Source organism: Lissotriton vulgaris, unplaced genomic scaffold, assembly GCF_964263255.1.
Source record: "Lissotriton vulgaris unplaced genomic scaffold, aLisVul1.2 SCAFFOLD_1088, whole genome shotgun sequence".
NCBI lineage: Eukaryota > Metazoa > Chordata > Amphibia > Caudata > Salamandridae > Lissotriton > Lissotriton vulgaris.
In genome coordinates this window covers 479,715-485,714 of record NW_028251602.1, presented here as the reverse complement: position 1 = coordinate 485,714, position 6,000 = coordinate 479,715, and the positions used below count along the sequence as shown (strand labels likewise).

General features: G+C 48.5%; 1 protein-coding gene across 1 annotated transcript in view; it reads left to right on the top strand.

Annotated features, from left to right (window-relative positions):
• Window positions 1-707: 707 nt before the first annotated feature.
• The window catches only part of LOC147662830 (uncharacterized), a 67,098-nt gene continuing 61,805 nt past the window's right edge, over window positions 708-6,000 (top strand). The window contains exon 1 of the mRNA XM_086950880.1: window positions 708-739. The gene's annotated coding sequence lies outside the window, so the exon portion shown is untranslated. The remainder of the gene's footprint in view (window positions 740-6,000) is intronic.

Sequence of the window (6,000 nt, the reverse complement as noted above, 5' to 3'; positions counted from 1 at the left end):
AGGGCTCCTCCTTCCACTGGACAGACAGACAGACCCTCAGGGCTCCTCCTTCCCCTGGACAGACAGACCCTCAGGGATCCTCCTTCCCCTGTGTGGCGCTGCAGACCCTCAGGGCTCCTCCTTCCACTGGACGGACAGACAGACCCTCAGGGCTCCTCCTTCCTCTGGACAGACAGACAGACCCTCAGGGCTCCTCCTTCCACTGGACAGACAGGCCCTCAGGGCTCCTCCCCCTGGACAGACAGACAGACAGATCCTCAGGGCTCCTCCTTCCACTGGACAGACAGACAGACAAACAGACCCTCAGGGCTCCTCCTTCCTCTGGCCAGACAGACCCTCAGGGCTCCTCCTTCCACTGGACAGACAGACAGACCCTCAGGGCTCCTCTCCTCTGCAGGAGGCCGGGCTCGCTGCTGGTGCTGACTCTGCCCCCGGTGACCCAGACACTATCACACTCACAAGCCTGAGGAGAGCTCGGTAACATCCCGTACTGACGCTGACTTTGCCAACCCGGAAGCAGACATTACTGAAAGGGAGGGGGCGGGGCTTATGCTATCCTGAAAGGAGGCTTCATGCTGCCTCCGCTGCTGGTGCTGACGCTGCCCCCGGTGACACAAACACTGTTCGCCTCTCAGGCCCGAGGAGAGCTCCATCGGCTCCGCTGCTTCTGCCCCGGGTGACCCGGAAGTGAAACTGTTCACAACATTGAAAGAGAAGAGACCCTGAGAGAGGAGAGAGGGTGAGAGAGAGGGGAGGGGAGAGGTGGCACAGGGGGGGCACAGAGGAGGGAGGGGGAGGGGGGCAAAGGAGGGTGAGACTGAGGAGGGCGAGGGAGAGAGGAGGGGGAGCGAGGGGGAGAGGATAGGGGGAGAGGAGGGTGGAAGGGAGGGGGAAGAGGAGGGTGGGAGGGGAGGGGGAGAGGAGGGGGGAGAGGAGGAGGGTGGGAGGGGAGTGGGAGTCTCCCACTGGGAGAGGAGGTGAGAGAGGGGGGAGGGTAGGGGGAGAGGAGGGGGGGAGAGGAGGGGGGGAGAGGGGGGGATGGGAGGAGGAGAGGAGGGGGGAGGGGAGAGGAGGGGGGAGGGGAGGGAGGGGGGAGGGGAGTGAGGGAGGAGGGGAGGGGGGAGGAGGGGGGATGGGAGGGGGAGTGGAGGGGGAGGGGAGGGGGAGAGGAGGGAGGGAGGTGAGAAGGAAAGGAGGAGCAGAGCAGGGGAGGAGCAGAGGAGGGGGAGGAGGGGGTGAGTCCAGGGGTGTAGAGAGGAGGTGAGTCCAGGGGGGGAGAGGGGAGGTGAGTCCAGGGGTGAAGAGAGGAGGTGAGTCCAGGGGTGTAGAGGGGAGGTGAGTCCAGGGGTGTAGAGAGGAGGTGAGTCCAGGGGGGGAGAGGGGAGGTGAGTCCAGGGGGGGAGAGGGGAGGTGAGTCCAGGGGTGAAGAGAGGAGGTGAGGGGGAGAGGGGAGGTGAGTCCAGGGGTGAAGAGAGGAGGTGAGTCCAGGGGTGTAGAGAGGAGGTGAGTCCAGGGGGGGAGAGGGGAGGTGAGTCCAGGGGTGAAGAGAGGAGGTGAGTCCAGGGGTGTAGAGAGGAGGTGAGTCCAGGGGGAGGGGCGAGGTGAGTCCAGGGGGTGTAGAGAGGAGGTGAGTCCTGGGGGAGGGGCGAGGTGAGTCCAGGGGGTTGTAGAGAGGAGGTGAGTCCAGGGGTGTAGAGAGGAGGTGAGTGCAGGGGTGTAGAGGGGGGAGGTGAGTCCAGGGGTGTAGAGAGGGGAGGTGAGTCCAGGGGTGCAGAGAGGAGGTGAGTCAAGGGGTGTAAAGAGGAGGTGAGTCCAGGGGTGTAGAAAGGTGGTGAGTCCAGGGGTGTAGAGGGGAGGTGAGTCTAGGGGTGTAGAGGGGAGGAGAGTCCAGAGGGTGGAGAAGGGAGGTGACTCCAGGGGGGAGAGGGGAGGTGAGTCCAGAGGGTGGAAAGGGGAAGTGAGTCCAGGGGGAGGAGAGGGGAGTTGAGGCTAGAGGGGAGCTCTATTAACTTAATTAACTAAAAGGCAGAGGGGCTGAGAGCAGCCATGTCTCCTGACTGTTGTTCAGACTGACGATGCTTTTATGCCGCATGTCCTGTAGCATTTCTTTGGTTATAAGAGCTTTAGATCTAAGAGGTATCTTCGCCTGAAGGGATGTCTTTCCACATTTCCGGACAGAATATCACCTCTTCTAACTGATTCATATTTAGGTTTTTTTAATGAGCCTACATTTTGTGTTGTACAATGTTTGAAAGCGTTTGAGCTTTGCTCGATGGGATTCAAGCAAGATGCTGACGGCCATTTGTTGATTGCCAAAAGCCATTTGGTCCTGTCAGATCAGCTGATCTGGTCTGATGGGTTGGGCATTTTATGGCAGAAGACGGGGTTGACAAGAGTAAATGTAGGCACACTCAATCAGGGGCTCAATGGCACAGAAACATTTTTATTATGCGCCAGGTTAGGTAATCTAATGATATATATATTGTATAGATTGGTCATCTGATTTTACTTTCAAGACATTTTATTATAAACCAATATCCAATGTGCCATCTGTGTGCTCGTTGACCAGCTTTAAACAAGCATAATCTCACCCTCCGTTCCTGACATAGTAGGTTTGCCGTCCTTTCCAATTTAGAGGAAAATGACTGACTAACCTCACCAGGTTGTATTACAAATCTACCACAACCCTCCTTTTCATTTGCTATAGACAAGGGCAATGCACCAACTAAACCACTAGATGCCCTCCCTTCATCTCCACATACCAGGCCAAATATTGTTGGAAAAGATAGTAGAGTGAAATTGATGAGCTGGAATATCGCAGGCTTACGTTCTAAGAGGAGCGATATAAGATGGTTGGATCTGTTAAAAAAATGTGATGTGGTGGCCATGCAAGAGACGTGGGATATGGACTGTGATTTCTGGCTAGATGGATATACCTCCTATTTTCTAACTGCCCAGACATCAAGTTCAGGTCGAAATAAAGGGGGCCTGCTGTTTCTGATTTCCGTAAATGTAAAAGGCATTGTGAAGGTATTGGATTCTCCATCCCAAAACTATTTAGCTCTTGAGGTTACAATGCCAAATAGACATAAATGCGTTTACATTAATTTTTATAACAGTATACAATGTATAGCATTAAATGCCAATATTAATTCATTGATGGAGTTTTAAAAAAGATATAGGGAGAGTCAGACCACTTTTGTATATTTTTTCCTGATGGGAGATTTTAATACTCATTTATGCCAACAGAACTGTCATGTTATTGATACAATTAACGCTGACATGCCACAATTACCACACTTTGAGCACTCAGAGAAGGGGTTGGCCCTAGAAGAACTTCTGATAGAAAATGATTTACATGAACCAGAGTTCTGTGACAGAAAGGAACGGGTGCCTACCTATTGTGCTAGGGATAGTAATACAATAATCGATTACATTTTCATCTCTCCGGGCATGTTACAAAATGTTTTGTTTTATAACGCTGTACAGACGATCTTCAGTGACCATAATCCGGTTATACTAGAAGTAGATAATAGTAATTTGTTTTTATTCGCCAATGTAAACAATATTGATTTGATCACAGTAGGAATTACTGATTTGATAGTTAAGGACCAGGGGAGACGGGTCAAATGGAGCGATATCATCCCGGAGGACTTTCTCTACTCTCTTAACCTTAAGATGGGTGAAGAAATTAATATCCTACAAGGTATGAGGGGAATATAATCCAGTCATTTGAAAAAATTTGCTGTCAAGTATCGGACGACCTCAAAAGTAGCACGAGAAAGAAGGAGAAAAGGGTTATGGGATGGTTCGACAAAGAATGCTCCAAATCCCATAGGGAATTACATAAAGCTCTAAACAAGACCCCACGTGATAAGCAGGAAGTGGCCAGTAAAAGGCAAGAGTATAAAGCAAACATCCAAAGACGTAAAAACGAAATTAAAAAAAATGCATGGGAAGATCTATATAAGATCTATATGACAAAGCCACCCTGAAGGACAGTGCCAAATTTTGGAAAATTGTTAATACCCCCTTATTTAGCGGGATTGAAAATGCACCGTTAGAAGTGAATATTGCGGAACGAGATTGGTTGGAGCACTTCCAAAACATCTATGGTAGCAACATTGCTGCAGACCCCTTAGATCCAAAACTGTTTCAAACAGAAGAGGTTTTGGCCAGCTTCACCATCAAAGAGGTGCAGAAGGCAATAGAGGACACAGCAGGAAAGAAGGCCCCTGGCCCTGACGGCGTACCTGCCGATATGTTTAAATCAAATTCGGGCATGTGGGCAGTGGTTCTCACTAATGTCTTCAATGTCATTAGCTTAGAAGGTACAAAAGCACCAAATACTTGGTCGCAGTCTGTTATAATCCCCATTTTTAAGAAGGGTCAAAGGGGAGACCCCAGATGCTACAGACCCATTTCTTTGTTAGATTCTTCTTTTAAAATTTTGGGTAAAGTTATTTTGGAAAGAATTTCAACCTGGGCGACAAATAATGACATTCTGTGTGAAGCCCAGTATGGCTTTCGTGCCGGGAGAGGCACAGAGGATCAGTGCCTTAATTTACTCCTTACCCTGGGCAAATACACTGTAGCGTCTAAGGGTATGGTGTATTTGGCTTTTATGGATTTGTCCACAGCCTTTGACCTAGTAAATAGGTCAAAGCTGTGGACAATACTTTTAGAACTGGGGTTAGACAAAGCACTGGTGAATTTTATGGCACAACTGCATAGTGATCTGAGGGCAACAGTACGTATGTCACAAGAGGGAAATTGCACTGCCTTTTTTAAATCAGGAAGGGGGGTGCGCCAAGGGTGCATTTTAGCACCAATGCTCTTCTCACTTTATATTAATTCTCTGGGAAAGACCCTGGAAATGGCCTCCATTGATGTACCACGTATGGGTGACTCTTTAATGCCGGTTTTACTTTATGCCGACGATGCGGTATTGCTAGATAGAACCCCAAATGGTTTACAACGCCTTTTAAATTCTTTTGGGGCTTTTATGCAAGGCTTGGATCTAGCAGTTAATATTGAGAAATCCCACGTTATGGCTGTAGGTAATCGCAAAAATGGTATGAAAACCCTTACCTGTAATGGTTCAGTGTTATCTAAAGTAAAAGTTTTTACCTACCTAGGTGTGGTGTTCGATGAGAACGGGACATGGGCTCCACAAATTAAAAGTAAGGCTGCAGCAGTAAAAAGATCGGCTGCCGCCATCCTAGGCTTTGCTAAAAGGTTGGGTGGTAAGCCACCTGAGGCTATATTAGCAATTTATAAAGCTAAAACACTGTCCATTGCAAGGTATGCTGCCATGATATGGGGTTATAAAAATTTGGACCACATACAAAGAGAAGAAAATTTATTTTTGCGATCCCTACTGGGCCTCCCAAAATCCACCCCAGCTTTTCCCGTACATATGGAATTGGGGATAGGGTACATTGAGGACTCTTTGACCCTGGCCCCATTACTGTCATGGATTAGGATATGGCTTAATCCAGCTTTAATTTTAAACCATATGATTATTAGGGACTGCATGGGGAGAGAAAACGTGGCGAAGATCGGGTGGCTACAATACATTAAAACTACATCAGAATATTTAGGCCGTCCAGAGTTATATACATACCCTGAGAGCATTATGAGAGAGGACATTGACTGGGTAAAGAAAAACTATATTGAGAAAAAGGTTTCAGAGCGAGAGGCTATCGAAATCGTAAAACCAACTGTTAGGGCCCACTACATGACGATTGCTTCGCTATCTATGCAATCCTATTTAATGATAGTTAATAAACCTTTTCATAGGTGGGTCCTCACCAAATTTCGGTTTAATCAAGCACATTTTTTGTTAGGTGAATTTGAAAAATGGTGTAAGCCTCACGAAAATGCTCCCTGCAAATGTGACCACTTCTCAGATCAGGATATATTACACTTCTTGTTCTTCTGTCCCTTCTATAAGAATGGGAGGGAAAGATATATTAAACCAATTCTGAGAGGTTTCGT